Source organism: Equus przewalskii, chromosome 28 (assembly GCF_037783145.1).
Source record: "Equus przewalskii isolate Varuska chromosome 28, EquPr2, whole genome shotgun sequence".
Taxonomy (NCBI): domain Eukaryota; kingdom Metazoa; phylum Chordata; class Mammalia; order Perissodactyla; family Equidae; genus Equus; species Equus przewalskii.
Genome location: NC_091858.1, coordinates 30,499,216 through 30,520,405, shown reverse-complemented (window position 1 = coordinate 30,520,405; position 21,190 = coordinate 30,499,216). Strand labels below are relative to the sequence as shown.

At 35.8% G+C, this 21,190-nt stretch overlaps 1 long non-coding RNA gene across 2 annotated transcripts in view; it reads right to left on the bottom strand.

The window, feature by feature from the left end:
* Positions 1-297: 297 nt before the first annotated feature.
* LOC139080069 (uncharacterized) overlaps positions 298-21,190 on the bottom strand; it is a 136,063-nt gene continuing 115,170 nt past the window's right edge. Inside the window, exon 4 of one of the 2 annotated variants that reach the window (XR_011534222.1) lies at positions 298-1,000. This is a non-coding gene — a long non-coding RNA (uncharacterized lncRNA). Of the gene's footprint in view, positions 1,001-10,383; positions 10,595-21,190 lie in introns of those variants that run through there. The other variant, XR_011534221.1, reaches the window with a different exon arrangement.

Genomic DNA, 21,190 nt, shown 5'->3' with positions numbered 1-21,190 from the left:
ATGTTGGACTTAAAATGAAGAAAACGTAATCCTGGCATATTACTCAGCTCTGAAGAGAGCATCGTTTACCAAGCCACTGTCATTTAGATGCTGTTTTATTGGTTTTCCACTTTTAAAATCAACCCACAGATAAAGCATGAAGAAAGTATAGCTACAGGATGTATATACTACCAACTACCAAAATGAGGGCACAGCTGGCAGAATAGAGGAGGCATTTTTGGAAGAAGAGAAGAGATTAGAAGGCTATGACTAGAATGGAGAAGCAGGGAGATATGATTTAAATCAACTGGAATAAAAGAGTTTTAAATATATTTTTTAATTATAATATATAATAAACAAAGGACAAATAATAGCATAACCATCAAATACATCTGCAGGAAGGGGAGGAGACTACGGCGGTCTGAATGGAGATAGATAGGGCCTTCTTTCCTGCAGTAGGATATCAGATGTTTTCAAAAGTGCGTGAGCATCAAATGACCACAGAAACTCATTCTTGGAATTTTTAAATAATTATATAAAATTCTTGAAATAGCTTGTAACTGCTTGTACTCAAAATATTTTAATGGCATCAACAAATTTGAGCAAACATTCTGCATAAGGATAATTAATTGCACTTTCGATGTCAGATTGAGACACAAGGTTAAAGTTGCAAAAAACAAAAGGAGTAATTATTTTGTGGTTGCATAAAACATTCAGTTTTACTATTGCTAAAGTCTATGTTACATCAATTATGTTAACAACTATGATGATAACTTGGATATTCCTCGTGAGAAGATAAAACTCCTGTAGGAGTTAGATGATCCATAACTATATTGCAAAATTCCTAGCTGGAGATCAGGGAGATTAAAAGCGATCTTATAGGTTTACATCATATATGGGTAGCCTGAAGTCTATTCGAAGCAGAGCAGTGTGGTTCTCTGAGATTATATCCTGGCTGAGTCCCTTACAAGCTGGTGATCTCGGGCAAGGACTTAATCCTCCTTGATCTCAATTTTCTCACCTGCAAAAACAGAGTAATATCAGTTCTTACTTAGTGATTGTGACAGTAAAATGAGTTAATTAACATGAAATTACTCAAAAATTTCTTGACGCATAATGAGCATGATTGGTAGTTATTATCATCATCCTAAAGAAGGAATGAGGCTCTATGAGTTTAACCCAGGAATAAGGTAACTATATGGAGGGCAGGAGTGTGTGTCACAGCTGCTACTGTAGCTATGTCAGCCAGCTTGAAAACTAGCCCTCTGGATGCCAGCATGTATCAGAGAGAGAGAGAGATTTAAAAATTATGAGTAACTTTTCTAACCCCTAGAACAATGGGATACAAATAATACTGCTTTGTGTCGTAGACAAGGAGAAACGTCATTCTCCATCCCTGCAGGCCTGTCCCAATTCCCCAATTTTACTGTGCACTATTATAAAGATTGGCAAAATGAAGCCTCTAGATAATGGCAGTGAACTTCTGTGGTTAGCGGAGTGGCAGGAGAGATTACTATAATGCCCGACAGGTCAGTTTGAAATCGTGTGATGTTCAGCAAGCAGGACTGCATTATGTAGAAGGGTAATGAGAGTGCCAGAGGCTAGAGGTTCCCTATATCTTTCTCAACCTGCACTCTGCCCTCATGCCTGTCCCTCTAAAACACAGACACTCTTCCCTGTCATACTCTCTGCGGAAACTGATGGCCCAGAATGTAATCGTTGCTCCAGAAACTAAATGTTAGAATTTCTCGCAAATTGACAGCTCTCCAAGGCCCCAAAGTAGTTCAGGAGACTTATAGGGTAAACCTGTTTTATTTTATCTGGGTTCATCAAATTCCCTCTCTAAATACATCCATGAGTTAAAATCCATAGTATCCAGCATAATTTATGTTCTAATATCAGACAAGTCCAAAAACAGAAATCTGTACTTCTGGGAGAAAGAATTTGTTAGAATATTCTCCTGTGTGATAGTTCTATAGATTTAATTCTACCAGACAAATAGGTGATTCTAAACATTTTATAACTATGAGAAACCCCAGCTGGCTGCTATGTCACAATCAATTTAAATGATACACTTTCTTTCAATACAGAGTTTCAAAGGGAATGTAGTGGTCAACTCAAATGTATTTCCTTCATCAAGAAAACTAAGGCTAAATTAGCTTGGATTGGAGTCACTCTCTGAGAAAGAGAGGTTTATATTTGTGAAAAATGCCCACATTTCAAATAAAATCCCAAGTTTCCCTTTGCAATTAAATCCTGACTAAAATACAAAGCACTAAGCCTAGGGACCACAAAATGTCCTTGTCTTACCTTCCTTCAGAATTCCAGTATAAATGTTTCTTGGATTCATAAAACCAATCGGGATTTTTACTGGTTAATTAAATATTTTTCTTAATAGTTAAAAGGGAATAATGGATTTAAGAAATTTCAAAGCAAATGACTTTAGTCCATTTCTCTCTACTCCAAACCCCATCTGATCAGATTTACCAATTTCCTGTTTAGTCTCTTTCTATACGATGTAGATACATTTTATCATGAAAAATAAATTTAGGTAGCAAACTTTGATTCATATCTAAGAAAAATTTCAATTATACCTCTAAATAAGGAGCCAACTTTCTTGATTAGATACAAATCAACATAGTTTTTATTCTTGAGATAAATATTTTAGAATGGCTGAAAGTGGTCATTTCTTTTTTAAGCTTTTTCACCATACTACCAACTCTGACCTATACACAAAGTAGAACAATGATATTATAGAGAAAATTAGATTTAAAAGGAACAGGATTCTCTCTTAGTTCGTGAGTAATCTTTGGAGAGTTTAAGAATCTGTAACATTCTGTTCGTGCAATCTTTTGGGAAAGCTTCCTGTCCTAGTTAAGTTTCAACAGATTGTAGTCATGCAGAAACAAGCTTTGACTCCCCTGTCACTGGGCAACCGATGAACTGACCATCTGGACTCCTGGTTTGATAAAAACTTTTAGGGAGCCAGAAAAATCCTGGCAAGTAAAAGAACATCGCTCAAATGGAACTCAGAAAAATTCTCAAAGACACGTTACATTCAAACATTGTTTTATAAACAATTTGGACACTTCACACATACATAGTGCACACAGGCGTGCACACACACATACACAACTTAAAATTCCAATAGGAGGCTTTGGATTCAACAATTAAGGATGATGGTTTGGGTGACCATAGAATTTATTGTCCTAATCAGGACATTTTTTAAGTGTGAAAGGGAGTCCTATTAATGATTACACTGGGAACGCTATAAACCAGGACAATCCGGGATATATCAGATGGTGCGGTCAGCCTAACGGTAATGAAAGGAGAATTCAGAGATGTTCTCTTGGCTAAATAAATCCATGAAAAGATACAAAGTATTGATGGCTGACAAATGAATTCAGTCATAGTTGCATTTTTATGTTACCTCTAAAAATAACACATCCCAAGGTTCGCCCTAGCTATGATCTAATAATTTATCTATCATAAATTTTGACCAATTTTCCAAATCTGAAAACGGCCTCAAGAGAAAATCCCTTGCCAGTAGATTTATTTGGATCCTGCTTGATGTGGTAGAACCAAACCCTTGCCAAATGCATAATCACAAGTATAATTCCTACAGCATGAACTCTACACAATCTAAAGGGAAGCACTATCTCCACACAGTGGAAGACCTGTTAAAACTCAGTATTCCAAGGGAACAATTAATCCTGAGCAATCTTTCAAAAGGATTGGGTTATTAATTTGGAATTTGGTCTCGCTGCTATAGAAACTTGGAGGGATACAACAGTGATTTTTCAGTCTTTCACCAAAAAGAATCCATGCAAGAAGGAAGCTGAAATGGTCCAGCAAGAGAATGGCATGAGGTCTTTGCCTTGTGAAGAATGTGGAAGAGGCCTGGTCCCGAAGGGCAGTGAATCCTCAGAGACAAAGCGAGGAGGGCTGCAGGATCCAAGGGTGCCTGAACTCAGCCGCCCTCTTGCAGGCCACGATCAGAAGATAAAACATCCTTCAAAGCACGAGGCAGCGATAATGTCTGAGATCTGAGGAATAATGACCACAGTAATACAATCCTTGGAAAAATTCCTAGTGGCCAAGTTTGCATGGAGGAACTGGAAACCATAGCTTCCCTTATATGAATAGACGGTCTAGGCTGAGGGTATCTTGTGCCGGACCACACCTCTTCTAAGGCTGCAATCATTACTGCAGCAAACAGCGTTTAGCACTTTACCTTGATCTCCTTGTGTCTCTCCTGCTTTTTGCTCTGGGGCATGGGACAGGTTGTGCACGTGTAGTCATGCGTCACTTAACTGCAGGAATACATCCTGAGAAATGCAGCGTTAGGCGATTTTCGTCATTGTGCGAACATCATAGAGTGTACTTACATAGACCTACTTGAACATTCTATGTTCTATGCCTGAAACTAATATAATATTGTGTGTCAATTATACTTTAGTGAAAGAAAATCCAGTTAGTTCTATATTTAATTCCCTACTAAAGATAAAGTCAAATTCCCTAAAAATTAAAGCTCCCTAACCTTTCTCATATGGTATCATTTTTTTTAATAGTCAGAAGTCCACTGAAATGCTACTTTGTTGGGGGACGACCCCAGGTGCACTGAACAGGTATCCATACGTTACCACGTCTACAACATTGGTCTGGAGAGAGAGGTTCTAACAGTCATCTCAAAACGCTGTTTATTTCTTTTAACTGTTTTCCACTGTCCTGTCAGTAAAGATAAATGAGATTAATGTTAAATTTTTGCAATGAGATATTGTCTGTAGGATTGCTTTGGAAATTTCTTTGCCCCTAAAAATTGAAGCTAATTGGAAGTAATTTGGCTAAGCTGAAATATTTATTACATTCAACAAAAAAAAAACCTTTAAAATATATCTTACTTGAATGCATACAAATCTTTCAACAATGAGAATAGAGTTAACTGAACTATAAAAATAGATAGTCATGCAGGAAAAATGCAGAAGAATGGGAAACCAAACACCATCTTAATAAAAATAAATGAAGACAGATTGGACCACAATACCTCATGGAAATGTATTTGGTTAATCATTACTATGAAAATGGATATACCTCTGTCAAAAAAAGAGAGGTGAATTAAACAGGAGAAAAATTATCTACACAATATGGAAGAAAAAAAATGATGCTTCATTGCATAAAAACACATCAATTCTTCCTATTACAAACTCCCCAATGCAAAGAAAACAAAATAAGCTGGAATCTAAACAGCATGATATTAACCGGAAATTTAAATTCACATAAACAGTTTGCTATGTTCAAGGCAAATATTGGAAATATGAGGATGAGTAGGAATCGGCTTCTACATTCAAACTGCAAGTTCCTACTTACCTCATTAATGAAGAAAAAAACACATGGAATTAAAGAACTAATATAATTTCCCTGACCTTTATATCACCCATCCCCACCAAATTAATAGTTTTTCTCTATATATTGAGTCATGTGACCAAATTCCAAGTTCACTTCTCTTTCATGCATCTTGTAGGCAAGTGTTAAAAATTTATTTATTCATATGGAAAATATTCTAAGGTTCAAAATATCTACAAGGAATTCTATTTTGGTTCTACATGCCAAACCAAAATTGTCATTTGTAAAGGACTATACAACTTCAGAATTTTCTGGTTCAAGCTCTTCCATGTTCAGGTTTTTACTGGTCTGTGCAGGGCTTTGAAAGAATTCTGGAAACATCTGTATGCAAACACCACTGCCGTGAGCACAGGAGAGACAAGAGGAGTGAGAGGTAGTTCACTTTTTGAACCTTGCTTTTCCCTCTTCTCTCTCTTTCTCTCTCCCTCCCTCTCTCTTTCTCCATTTAGGAGTGAGGGTGATTGACAGTGAGAGGGACAGCATTGAAACAGATCTGAGTCAAGAGGAGAATCTCTGAAGATAATACCTTCAAATTCATAAGTGTGTGAATTCATGAGCATGTGACTCACAAGCATGAATAGGGATAATCTCTGAGATTCACTCTCCTCATCAAGAAACTCCACAGGCACTTAGAGTCCTTTAAGTTCTAGGCAGAGGGTGTCTACCGCTGAGGGAAGGGCAGGAGAGCTCATAGACCCCCCTGAGGTCAAAACACTGGGGCCCCGGTGAAGTCTACGGTAGGACAGGAGAATGAGACCTTGGATTCCAAGTTCTGTTCATCTCAATAGGACAAAGAGATTGTAAATGCTAGTCATTTTCCCTGTAACTGTCATATATCTATCAAAAGAAGAAACTGAAAAATGCACTAAAATATTGGGAAACCTCCTGAATATATAGATGATATAGTTGAAAAATACTATTCAATTTCATTCAAATTATCTCTGTAGTACATAAAGTTTTTTCCACTAGTATGAAAGGCACAGTTTTAAAGAAATCAACTTGCATTTCAGTTTCTCAGCCTCTTTCCAAGTGTTTATGCTTTGAACTCTGCACCACTGACTCTGACCTCTTCTCTTACTATCCCTGTTTTTCTCATTCCAGCCATCACATTTTCCCTCTTGTTTCTCCAACGTGTCAGACATGATCACACCTCAGGGTCTTTGCATAGGCTGTTCTCTCTGTTCAGAACTCTCTTCCCCAGAAAGTGTCTCCTTTAAGTATCTGTTCAAATGTCACATACTCAATAAAGTTAATCACCCTCTTTAAAAGTGCAGCCATCCTCCCCGAAACATCACATTCTTGACTCTCTCTTACACTTCTCTACTTTTTTTTCCTTTTTCCGTTTCACTTATCTTTTACTTACATAACTTATAATTATCTCATTCATTAGATCTATTTTTCATCTCCTCCAGCTAAGTGTAAGCTCCATGTGGAAGGAGTCTGTATTTCTTTTATTCACTAAAGTATCTCAATTCCCCGGAAATTCCTGGTGCAGAGTAGGCACTCGTGATCGTGATCAACAAAGATTTGCTGAATCAGTGAATGAGTGACTCTTTCATTCATCCTGAATCTTACTCTAAATATTGGTAGGTGTTGAGAAGTGGAATGACTCTCAGTGAGAAAAACATCTGCTGAAATTCAAGTTCTTCCAATCATTATTTCCAATGAAACTAAAGGACATTTAAAAAAAAATCTTTAGAGGACGGCCGAAAGAAGTGCATGACAATATAGAGATTTCCCAAATTATTTTAGGTTGTACATGAGAAAAATATTTAAGACCACTGACCAAGGAAAGAATCCAGGAGGAAATTATGGAAGATAGTGGGAAACTGCTCACCACATCCATTTCCTCTTTTATCTGAGGATATAGTTGTTACTGACACCACATTACTGAGTCCCAGCCAACAGAACGTGGGAGAAACTGATATGCATTGCTGCCAGAACTAGTCCTTTAAAAACTGCTTCCTTGCAATTCTCCATGCCCATTCTCCTTCACTGGCTTGATGTAGGCAAGCCTGGTCACCCAGGAAGCCACCTGTTGAGCATTGTAGAGCTGCAAGATGAAGGAAGTCTGGGTCCAAGAATCACTGCTTGGAGACAGTTGCCTGCCATCATGAATACCCATCCAGACTTTCCATCAACATGAAGTATACTTCTCTTGTTTTAAATTACTGAGAATTTGCAGTTCATGTATTAGGGTAGCTAGCATCACTTTAAGAAATACAGGAATGTTCCCACTACGTTAATTAGGAAAAATTTTCTTTCAGAGACTAAAATTCTAGCAGAGGTAAACATGCAGGATCCAGATGGAAGTCTGAGAACCCAGAAGATAGGAAAGATGTTTTTCCTTGCAATGCAACATCACATATGGTGAAGGCTTCAATAAATGTTTCTAATAAGCCTCCTCTCATCAATAGAACTCATCTTTATGATATTTTTGTGAAAGTAGGGAGAACAGCTGGATTGTTTGAAAAACTTGCCTCAGAAAGGGATGAGACAGGAAGCTCGTGGGTGAATTGTGAAGGTCTTCATAGTACCATCATGGGACTATTTTTAAAAGGCTCTAGGTTTTTTGGAAAATTCCTTCTTGAATCAGGTTTGGTTTTTAGCAGACAATTGCTTACCTAAGCTCGGCCACTAGAACTTAGGATTCTAATCATTACATAAATCCACTCCATAAAGAAGCCCTCATTAACTATTTTTTTCAGTTAGAATAAGTTTTAACAAGACAAATCACTAACAAGTCTTCAATTTAGTAAAAGGAGATTTCGAAAGTAGTAGACTCCAAAAATAATACATTTATAAATCTGGATCATCTGGAGCTTCAAAAGAGTTTTAACATAGGAATCTTTTTCTGAGTCATAAATTCACATATCCTAGAATAGAAACATCTGTGAAACACAATTATTTCATTTGTATTTGCTGGTGTAAAACTAGGAAATGGTCAAGCAGCTTAAATTATCCGCTGCTAGAGGGAACATTAAAATGATATTCTTAATTCACACCTCTATCTAGAGACATTGTGTATTTTTGTCACCCAAAATAACTATAGCCTCTTCGGGAAACTAAGGGTGAATATTTTAAATAGCGTCATGCAAGGTTCTGACACCTACCTGTCATGTCCCCGTATTACGTATCCTCATGATAATTCACTTTTTCACATCATGTGAAAGGATAATTGGTTCCAGAAAGAAGTAAGGATTTATATCAGCAAAACCAGTAACAAAAGAGAATGGCTCTGAATCTATGGGAACAGATGTTGCCTCTGCCTATAATGTCCCTCTTCCCTTCTCTTCACTCTCAGAGACTCAAATACCACCACTTTTGTAATCACTCTTTTTCCCTCTTTACACATAATCAGTCCTTCTTTTGTACTCCCTGAGAAGTTCGTTTGCACGTTGATTTATCATTTAGATTAGTCTATTATAATTCCTAAATTTCTGACTTGTCTAACCAATCGTAAATTCACATTTTCTTCTTCCTTGTGTCTCAGTATTTTATACACTAGCATAGCAGCAGATTCTCAAAGGATATTTGCTAAAGCAGTGACTTTTTTCCTCAGTAACACCATTTTATGCCATTCATTGTATATTATATTCTCCGATATAATTAAAGGTATTTATAAAAAATATTTATTCATGAAAATGTGCTTGTATAAAATTCAGTAGCAAATTACTGGGGCTTAATAGCAGCAGAATAAAAGCAGGCTAGAGAGTTGTATGGAGCATCAAGGAATGAATCTGTAATTGGCTCCAGAGCCGACCCAAAAGACCCACAGAGTGGAGGCTGTAAGAAGGTGCCTGGAGATTGTAGAATCAATAGCAGAAGCCACAAGTATCCATACGCCATGAAATTAAGCAGAAACAATGAATATGAGAGGAGAAAGGTATTCAGTAGTGGCAAGAGCAGTAAAAGCAGAGAGAGAACAACTGAGTCATCACAAAAGCGGAACAACAGCGGAACAGCATTGATGGGAAGGGCATAGACTTGCTGTTGAGAAAATGAGAGACTGCTTGCTAATGTGGCACTACCTACACAAAAACATTCTCATGTCTATTTTCCTAATTCCCATCACATCCTTAGAATAAACTCCTACCGTCCAAGCTGACCCAAGTTTACTTCTGTTCCTTGAAATCTGAGAGATCCTAACAAAACGTACTGATATGACGAATCACTTAAATCAATGTGTTTTTTTCTACCTACTTCCACAAACAAGTACCAAACTCTTGACATTTTTTTCTCCAGGAAAACAATGTCCTAGATCTTTCACTTGATTCTCCTGCAGTTGGGACATTGAACAGATTTAACTCCTCCCCTCATCTTACCGTCCGTGTTTGGTTGCCAACTTCTAACAGTTTTACTTCTGTTCTAAATCTCAAAATATTTCCTCCATCTCTGCTTTCATTAGTTAACATCTTTCTTCAGATTCATTTAAGTCTTCCAAAATGATCTGTGTGTATTTATTATTTCTTTGCTCTAATCCAAAAATACCTGAAATAAATAAGTAAATAAACACCATTTGACAATAACTATGGCTAAGTACTACTACATATCCAAAGCTTAATAAGACAAAGCTGTCACCTAAAGAAGTCTCCAAATCATTACAGAAAAAATAGATTTGTATGAAATCAATCACTATAAATTGAGATGTATTTTCAAGTCAATGAACAGTGCTTACTGAGAGGAAAGATGGGGGAGAAATTAACTCTGTCAGGGGGATAATATGAGGCCAGAGGAAAAATGACATTGAGAGACACTGAAAGGTCAGACGTCATTATTAGCAGTATACCAACGATTCTGCCAGATTTGTTATTCTGAATAATAGTACTTTTTGTTTTCTTTTGGCTGATGAAGATTAGCACTGAGCTAACATCTATGCCAATCTTCCTCATTTTATATGTGGGCCACCACCACAGCATGGCTGATGGGTGGTATAGGTCTGTGCCCAGGATCCGAACCCACAAACCCAGGCCACTAAAGCAGAGCATGACAAACTTAACCACTAGGCCAAGGGGTTGGCCCCTGATTAGTAGAACTTTTATTAAAATAAAAATAAAAATAAATTCAAGTTTGAAAAATATTTAAAATAATTTAACCAAAGTTGGCTTGGTGGTAGGCAGTGAAATTTGGCGGTCAACAGATGACAGGGGTTGTGTGAGAAGGCCAACTATCTTCTGTATATTTGAGGGCCAATGGGATCTTTCAATATTTCCTGTCAGAGAGAGGAAAGCAGAATTATGTTAGCATCATGAAGGCATAAGATATTCCTCATTTTGTCCCTTCCCCCAACAACAAAAATTCAGCATCCATTCATGGACAAAAGGGCCTTTGAGGTAGCTATGGGGTCCAGCACCATGCACCAAGGAACCTGGGAGGAGTCTCATCGCCCCACGTATCAGGTAATAGGCAGACAGACCTCAGTCCTTGCTACAGTCCTTGCTTCAGACCCTGCAGTGTCCTGTGAACCAGCTCCAGGCTTTCTCAGCAGTGATCCAGGAGCCCCTGACTTAGACAATCACCCACGGATGACAGAGACCTTGTGGAAGTGCAGGTTCCCAAAGAAGTTCCAGCATTTCATTGGAGTAAAAAATATGAGTTTGGATACATCATGGTAGTTAGTAAAAACTTGAGGAAGTGATTGTTACTTCAAATGAAAAGACACCAACACAAAACTTCAAAGGACATGAACAATCAAGACACCATAAAAGCATCACCATATTTTTGACACCAGAAAACTATCACAATAATCTTCCTGTAACCAAACACAAAGACATGGAGATCTGTGATTTCCCAGTTAAAGAAATGAAAAACGTTGTTTTAAGGAAATCCAATGAGCCTCAAGAAAACACAGAAAGACAGTTCAACAAGACCAGGAAAACAATACATGAACAAAATGAGAAGTTTAATAAAAACTTAGAAATTATCGAAAAGAACCAAACAGAAATTATTGAGCTGAAGATACAATGAATGAGGTGAAAAATTCAATAAAGAACATAAACAGCAGACTTGAACTAGCAGAAGAAAGAATCTGTGAGATTGAAAACAGCAACACTGAAATTATCCAGTCAGAGAATTAGAAATAAAAAAGAATGAAAAGAGAGAAGAAAGCATACATGATCTATGAGATATCAGAAAAAGAATTGCATGATGAATTTTTGGAGTTCTGGAAGGATATGAGAGAGAGAAGAGAGCAGAAAGCTTATTTAAAGAAATAATGTCTCAGAGCTTCTGAAATCTGGAACATTTCAGATATCTTAGTTCATGAAGCTCATAGATCACCAAACAAAATCCACAAAAAGAGACCCTCTCCAAGACACATCATAATAAAACTGTCAAAAATCAAAGACAAAGAGAGAATCTTAAAATCAACAAGAGATAAAAAGCTTGTAACTAAAACCTTATAGGCCAGGGAAGAGTGGGAGGATATATTCAAAGTGCTGAAAGAAAAAGCTTGCCAACCGAAAATGGTTTACCCAACAAATCTGTCCTTCAGAAAAGAAGGAGAGATAAAGACTTTCCCAGACAAACAAAATCTGGGGGTTTTCATCACCACTAGAGCTGCCTTACAAGAAATGCTGAAAGGGGTTTTTTAAGCTGAAATGAAAGGGTGCTAATTAGTAACATGAAAATACTCAACACACTGGTAATGGCAAGTATATAGTCAACTTCAGAATACTCTATACTGTAAAATGGTAGAGTACTAAAGCTTAAAGGATAATTGTAAGATCAAAATCATGAATGGGAGAGGAGTAAAAGGCTTGAGTTTTTGTATGCAAATAAAGTTAAGTGGTTATCAGCAAAAAATAGACTGTTACATCTACAGGATGTTTATGTAAGCCTCTTGGTAATCACAAAACAAAAGCCTACAGCAGATTCACAAAAGATAATGAGAAGGAAATCAAAGCATACCACTACAGAAAATCATCAGTTCACAAAGGAAGAGAGCAAAAGAGGAAGAAGAGAACAAGGGAACCTCAAAACAGCCAGAAAACAATTATGTAGTCCTTACATGTCAATAATTACTCTAAAAAAAATAGAAAAGATCAACAAAACTAAGATATAATTTTTTGAAAAGATAAGCAAAATATACAAACCTTTAGGTAGACTAAGAAAAATTGTTAAAATGACCATACTACCCAAGCCAGCTATTGATTCAATGCAATCCCTATCAAAATTGCAATGTCATTTTTCACGGAACTCGAAAAAGGATCCTAAAGCTTGTCTGGAACCACAAAAGATCCCGAATAGCCCCAGCAATCCTGAGAAAGAAGAACAAAGCTGGAGGCAGCACATCTCCTGATTTCAAACTATACTACAAAGCTATGATAATGAAAACAGTTTGGTACTGGCACAAAAATAAACACATAGACTAATGGAACAGAAGAGAGAGCCCAGAAATAAACCCTCACGTATATGAATAACTAGTGTTTGACATGGGAGCCAAGAATATACAATGGGGAAAGGATAGTCTCCTCAATAAATGATTTTGGGGAAAACTGGATAACCACATGAAGAAAAATGACTTTGGACCCCACCCTTGATATCTGATCACCCCCAGCATCTGATCAAATTCTTTATCCCCCACCATCCCTCAGGTGACATCTGATCACCCTGGCCTGCCTTATGCAAGAATCTCAACTGTTTAGCCAAAATCCCCCTTATCACCAATGTTTCCCCTTAGTAATTTTCCATGCACTGACCCCTAACCTGCTCCTTGGCCATAAATCCCCACTTGTCCATGCTGTATTTGGAATTTAGCCCAGTTCTAGACTGAGGTATCTTTTCCCCTATTGTGATAGTTCCTCAATAAAATCTGTTTTTACCACTTTAGCTACTGTCCAGCTCTGGTTTTCTTTAATGGTAGATTAAAAATAAAAGGATAGAGGGGCCCGCCCAGTGGTGCAGCGGTTAGCTTTGCACATTCTGCTTTGGGGGCCCAGGGTTCACCAGTTCAGATCCCTGGTGCAGACATGGCACCTCTTGTCAAGCCACGCTGTGGCAGTGTCCCACATAGAACGTAGAGGAAGATGGGCACGGATGTTAGCTCAGGACCAGTCTTCCTCAGGAAAAAGAGGAGGATTGGCAACAGGTGTTAGCTCAGGGCTAATCTTCCTCAAAATGCATAAATAAATAAGTAAAAAATAAAAGGATAGAAAATCACATTCCACGCAAACGCTGACCAAAAGAAAATGAAAATAGTTATAGTAATATGAAATTATGTTGACTTCAGAACAAGGAAAATTACCAGAATTTTTAAAATGATTAAAAGCTCAATCCATCAATAATATGTAACAATTTTAAATGTGTCTTCATCTAAAAATGGAACTTCTAAATACATAAAGCAAAATCTGTCCCAACTTAAAGGAAAAATAGACATAGCCACAATTACAGTTGGAGACTTTAACACCTCCTTCTCAGTAATTGATACAAAAGGCTGGCAGAGATTCAGCAGGAATATAGAAAATATTTTTAAATTGGACTTCATTAAAATAAAAAACTTTGGCTCTGCAAAAGACGTTGTTTAGGGGATGAAAAGCCAAGTGTCAGTCTGAGAGAAAATAATTGCAAATCACATACCTAAGAAAAGATTTGCATCCGGAATATATAAATAACTTTCAAAACTCAGTAATAAGAAAACAAATGACCTAATTTTTAAAACCAGGCAAATGATTTGACAGACACTTCACAAAAGATATATGAATGTCTAGTTAGTATATGGAAAGATGCTCAACATCTTTTGTCACAATGATTAACCAAAATAAGAGCTGCGATGGGTCCTCAAAAATGAAATAGTGTTCAGTTGGCTAAACTATTTAAATGCTAGAAAAACAAAATATCAAAATACCAGAAGCTCAAAGTCTTACAATAAAATATTTACAACTTTCCTTTCACTTTATATTGTAAAAAAGATAGAAATAACAGGAATATCTTAGAGTGTAGTCAAAGTTCTAAAATGAAAATACGTGAAATATTATATCATTGTGCTTTCCCCTATTTTCATATGTTTGTTGCTGATATATTATTGCCATCTCCAAAATAAAGATAGAGTAGCAAATAAGGCAAATTGCACTTTTCTCTATGCTAGTGACTAAGAAAATGTATACTTAATATAACACAGAGTATATGAAATCTAAAGCCTAAGAATTCTAATAATTTCCAAATATTTCCACTATTTGGGTATACAGAACATTTTTGCTAGGGTGAATTCATTCTCAAAGTCTAACTTGGTTTAGATCTTAACAAATAATTTTTTTCAGTTCTAATACCCTGTACTGGTATATTGTGCAGAAAATATACACATCTCGTATACTTCTAGATGGAGTGTATATTAGTTAAAGAAAAAATTCTAGGAGTTTTTTAATATTTAAAATAATTAAAAGAATCGTGTCATCTTCAGCATATAATTGTTAACAATTATTAAATAATATTGAGTACATAATATATCCTAGGCACTTTGGCAAATGATTGAAATTCATTATCTTCATGAATCATTTCAACGAATGTATGAAATAGGCAAATTTTTATTATATCCATTTTATCTATAAGAAAATTGAGTTTGGAGAGTCTTGTCCAAAGTCATACAATTACTATAAATAGACCCATGAGCAGCTAATTAGATATAAAGTACTGCACGTTGTACCTCTCTAATAGTAAATGCTTAGTAAACAAGAGTTTTCTCAAAATACCTTTAAATAATTATTTTTGTACTCAATTTTTAAAAGGTCACTAGCTGGAACTCATTTATTTGGATAAAATTCAGGAAAATGATTGTGGGTATCTCTTGACGGCATTATTTGCAAGAGCAAATGTAACAAAAGGATCATATTTAATAGTGAATATTGTGTAACCAGCCTGGTGGCTGACCTCAGAATATCTATGAGGAAAGCAGAAGCATTTCCAGGGGCCAAGAAGAAAACAAGGCATTGGTTAGAAGGGAGAGAATTAAATTTCTTGGTTCTGATGAGAATAGAGATTGGGAAGTGTTACTACTATGCTTACAACATCCCTTGACCTTTTGCTAAAGATGAAGAAATGAATTGTGTGTTTCCTTTTCTGCATGCTTTCCTTCTATTTTTCTACTCAATTTTCTAAATTAAAAAGTACTGACTGGACCATGTGTTTACTAATAAACGGTTTCATTTTTATTTATTTATTTGCTGAGGAAGATTCACACTGAGCTAACATCCACTGCCAATCTTCCTATTTTTTTTGTTATGTGAGCCACTGCCACAGCATGGTCATTGACAGATGAGTGGTGTGGGTCCATGTCCAGGAATTGAACACGGGCCACTGAAGTGGAATGAGCCGAACTTAACCACTAGGCCACCAGAGCTGGCCTGAGAAACTGTTTTATTATCTTAACATCCATATTGCCTTCTTTTCTATGTTTCCAATTTAAATGTCATTCTAATCCCTGAATTTGTACCTCCATATAATGGGAGATACAGGGAACACTCCCCAATCTTCTCCATAATAATTTTTTTTAAATGCAAACAGCCCACTCTACTTTCACTGTTATAAATGAGTTTAATGGAAGAAGAGCGGGCTGGCTAATATCTAATTATAGTGGCATAAATAGTAACATTACCATCACCTCTGCTTTCTTGCACTGTTGCTCTCCTGGTACCTTCTGTGACCTCTTGTCTACAGACAATAGGTCATTGATCTGTAATAACTGCCATTAATTAAGAAGACTGCAGATTTGTTTCCTAAATCTCCTTTAGAATAAATGTCCTGATGTTAATTGCCTTATTTTTTTGCACTAGGTTAATTTTCCTTTCCTTTCAAAATAGGACAAAAGAAAAGCTGCAGCCTAGCCAAGAAATTTATCTTCAGCAGAAATTACTGACACGAACTGTTAAATATTTCTTAAACCTGTCTCATTATCCTGGTTAATTTGCCACCAGTCATTAAGTTTATAGAAAATATCAACAGAATATCAACAAAATTCTCCTTTCTAAAGTATGTGACATATTAAATACATCTTCCCTTCTATATTAGTCTCTTCAATTTCTATGCCAAATAGGAAAATGACATACCTCACTCTGAGTTTTGAGTTGTCAAATAGTAGCATCTCTAGATTTCCTCCTCCGACAAATCTAGTATTCTCCCTTCGAAATTCATGCTCCTCATGAAAAAAACTTCTATTTTCTGTTTGAAAATAGTGTCTGACTAGAAACTCCTTATGCAGTACCAACCTACTTTCTGCCATCCATATCCTCCACAAATCTGGTACTAAAAGATAAACTGAGGCATATTAAAAGTTCTGAGAATTTGTTGGAGCAAAAATTGATTCAAATCAGCATCCAGTCTAGCAGATAGAAAAGGGCTCCAAGGGGCTGTACAAAATGAAAGACTTTTATATGCAGAAGGGAGCGGAAACAAGGAAGTGATGCTAGTCACAGGCAGTGATCAATTGACAATAAATGTATGGAAGAAAAATATATCATGAAAAATAAGCCGGAATGGCAATTTTAATATAAGATAAAATAGACTTTAAGGCAAGATTATAACCAGAGATAAAAAGAGACATTGCATAACCATAGATGCATCTAATAACAGAGTTTAAAATACATGAAGGAGTAGCAGGAGCCTTGAAGGCATGGTGCCAAATGAAAGAAGCCAATCTGAAAAGGCTACATACTGTATGGTTCTAAATATATGACATTCTGGAAAAGGCAAAACTGTGGAGGCAATAAAAAGGTCAGCGATTGTCAGAGATTGGAGGGGTGAGGGAGGAGTGAATAGGCAGAGCACAGGGGATGTCAAGGCAGTGAAACTATTCTGCATGATAGAGGAGTGGTGAATAGAGGTTATTATACATTTGTTGAAACCTACAGAATGACAACACCAAGGGTGAACCATAATGTAAACTACAAACTTTGGGTGATGATGTGTTAATGTAGGTTTATCGATCATATAAAGGTACCATTGTAGTGCAGGATGTCACTTGTGGGGGAAGTGTGCATTTGTGTGGACAGGGGTACATGGGAAATCTCTTTACTTTCTGCTGCATTTTGCCATGAACCAAAAACTGCTCTAAAAAAATAAAGTCTATTAAAAAATACAAAGATAAAAAATCATGAAAATTTAGATTACATAGTCAAATTTCTTGAGAAACTTTTACCAAAACTTGCGACAAGAAAAAATATTACATCTCACTAGTTCTATATTTACTATAATCATTGAAACCATAATTAAAGAACAAGTCAGGCTCAAATGGCTTCAAGAAAAGGAAACAATAACACCAATCTTTACAAAAAGATAGAACAGCACTGATCTTCAAAAATTCGTCGTAAAATAGAAAACGTGTGTAAACTCCCCCTTTATACTAACCTGACAATTACAGGGAAACAAAGGTATAAGGCAATCTCACTCATGGACGTTGGTTTAATAAAAACAAAACTAAACACAATATAAGCAAATCAAATCCAGGAATACAGAAAAACAATGACACATCATGACAAAATGGAATCAATTCCAGGAATGCATTTGGTTTCACATCTGAAAATAAGTCAATATAATACATCACACTAAAAGAATAGAAAAGAAAAACACATTTCTTTCAATAGATACAGAAAAAAAGAATTTAATGAAATTCAACACCCATTCATGATAAAAATTTCTAGAAAACTAGAAATAGAGATACTCTTCCTTAATCTGATTAAAGAGTGTCTTTTAAAATAACCCTAGTCAATATGATTCTTGAAGGGACAAAATTGAAATCCTTCCCCCTGAGAGCCAGACTAAGACATGGTCGGGCTCTACCCTCCTTCCATTTAGCATTTTGCTGAAGGACATATCAAATGTAATAAAGCAAAACGAAAATTTAAAAAGCATAAAGAGTATAATGAAGCAAAGTAAAATTGTCATCACTCACAGATGACATGATTGTGTAAAAAAATCCAAATGAATCTACTAATCAACCTTAAGAATTAATAAATGAGTTTAGCAAGTTTGCTTATTACCAGGTACATATAAAAATCAATTCTTTCTATATATTAGCAACGTATAATAGGAAAATGAAATATATAAAATAACGACATTAACAATAGCATCAAAAAAGCCAAATACATAAAAACCAACCTAACAAAATATATGGAAGACCTCTAGACAGAAAACTATGAAAATTACTGAGGGAAATTTTTAAAGATCTAGATAAATGGAGGACCAGATCAACTTAATGATTAAGAAGATTCGATACTTTAAAATATCAGTTCTCTCCTAATCATCTATGTATTCCCAATCAAAATCCTGATACGTAGTATTCTTTGAAAAGTTGATTTTAAAATTTATATGGTAAGTCAAAGAGCCAAGAATGAGTAAGTCACCCTTGAAGATGAGCAAAGTTGGAGGATTTTGATATCAGGACTTATATGTCTATAGTAATAAGATAGTATTGTGTTAAGACAAGGTTTGAATGAAATACACAACTGGAGCAGAATAAGGAGTTCAGAAACACATCCACACACACATGGCAACCTGACCTACGATCCAGGTGGCACTGCAAGGAGGGCCTTTTTTCTAAATAAATCATGTTAAATAAGTTGGCTATTCATATGGGGAAAAAAGCAACTTTGACCCTATTTAGCATCATACTCCAAAAAAACAATTCCAAGTGAATTCTAATTTTAAATGTGCAAGGTAAAACGTTAAACTTTTAGAAGAAAACATACAGCAATATCTTCATAAGCTTTGGGACTTGTAAAGGTTTTAAAAAAGGACACAAAAACTACTAACCATAAAAGAAAAAATGACCTATTGGACTTCATTAAAATTATGACCCTCTAGCTTCCTCAAAAGACACCTTTAAGAGAGTGGAAAAGTATAAAGGAATACACATATTTTATACATCTATATTATATATATATGTATTGATTATATATATATGTATTGTATATGTATATGCACATCCAGAATATATAAAGAACATCTGCAAAGACTCTCTAACAGACAAATGGACAAAAAATATGATGAACAGGTACTTCACAAAGGAATATACTCAAATGGCCAAACATGCTCAACATCATTAATCCTCAAGGAAATGCAAATTAAAACCACAATGAAATACCACTCTGTGCTCACGAGAACACTAATATGAAACACACACATGTGGTAATAATAACAAGTGTGAGTGAGGAATTGGAGCAACTAAAAATCTTGTGTGTTGCTATTGGGAATCTGAATTGGTAAAATGTCTTGGGAAACTGAATTTAGTTATCTGCTAGCTCTAAATTATAATGCAACAATTTTACTCATTAATATACTCCAAAGACGTGTACATGTCCTCATAGCAGCTTTATGTATGACGACCATTTACATGAATGCCAAACCTAGAAAAACACTATAGGGTGATGGAGATCAGAACAGCGATTACCCTGTGGAGGGAGATTAATGACCAGGAAGGCAGGAGGGAAGTTTCTCTGGTGCTGATCATTTTCTAGATGTCATGCTGAGTAACCGTTATCCAAGTGCATTGACTCAACAATTCATTTTAGATCTATGCATTTTATGTGATTGTACTTCAATAATAAAAGTTTGCTCAAAAAAACGAGATCGACAGCTTAAAACTCTCCTTAGGGAATTACATTTTAACTTATCCATATTTAATTTAGAATCCCACCTGGTTCTGAACTCTGAACCCATAGGGCTGGACATAGAAGAGACCTAATTTTTAAATAGTTTTAAACTAAGGAGTAAATTACATAAATTCCAATTCATATTTTTCAAAAGGAGCTTAGTTGTTCTATATTGTACCTCATTAACAGGCAAAAATATAGCATTTTCATAGCTAACTTTTATGAAGTAATGTTTGCCTCTTATGTCCATACTGTGAACATATTCACATGTACACATTACATTCATAAATATTCATATGCAGTTAACACCTAATAGAATCCAGAGGAGTTTGATATTTTAAAAAATTGGAGTGGTGCCAAGAAATTATTGAAAAATTCTATTTTCATCACTACCCAGCTATTGACCTGGGCAAATCCTCAATCTCTCTCAGTTGCAGATAGAATAGTGGTTTGAGCTTGGGCAGGTCAATCTCTGCTGTGTAAGTGAGCTCTCAGTAATCAACAGGCTGCCTTACATGGTCTCTGAGCTTGGTTCTAATCTAAAACACTGATTCCCCTTTAAGGGGATTCCCTGAAAGAAAGCATCTCAACCAGTCCTATTATTACTCTCTGATATAGGGAATGCCTCATTTCCTCCATAATTTGCTTGAATGATCAAATTATCAATTAGCTGAAAACAGATGACTGTTTCTGGCTTGCCCGGCATCAAATGTATTGACTTCGCTTTGTTTGGTTAAGTTTTACGTCGTTCTCTCCAAGCCACATTTAATAAACCATGACTCAAATTTTCCCAGACATATTAATCACATGGCAGATGTTTGCTCCCTAAAGAGACGCCGTCTTATAAACGATAGCTGTAAATAGAGAAGAGTTAATTAAGCCCAACAATTCACCTCTTAGATTTATATGAAAGTGTGGACTCGATGCCACAATCTAGCATGACATGTGCTTTACCATATTTTATTAATGAAAATTTTAAAGTCTTCCTTTGGAGAGACAAATTCACCTATTTTATATTTACGTGATTTTAATTATATTTTTCATATCACTTTTAGAATTATTTTCCAGTTACAGTTTGACATAAATAAATAAAATATGTTAATATCAAATGCAGTGTGAATTTAAGCGATGGGAATACCCAGTTTTATAGAGAAGGAGACGAGAGAATCCCAAGCAAATCAAATAATATGCCAAAAATAACAGAACTGTGGGAAAGTAAGTCAGATTTC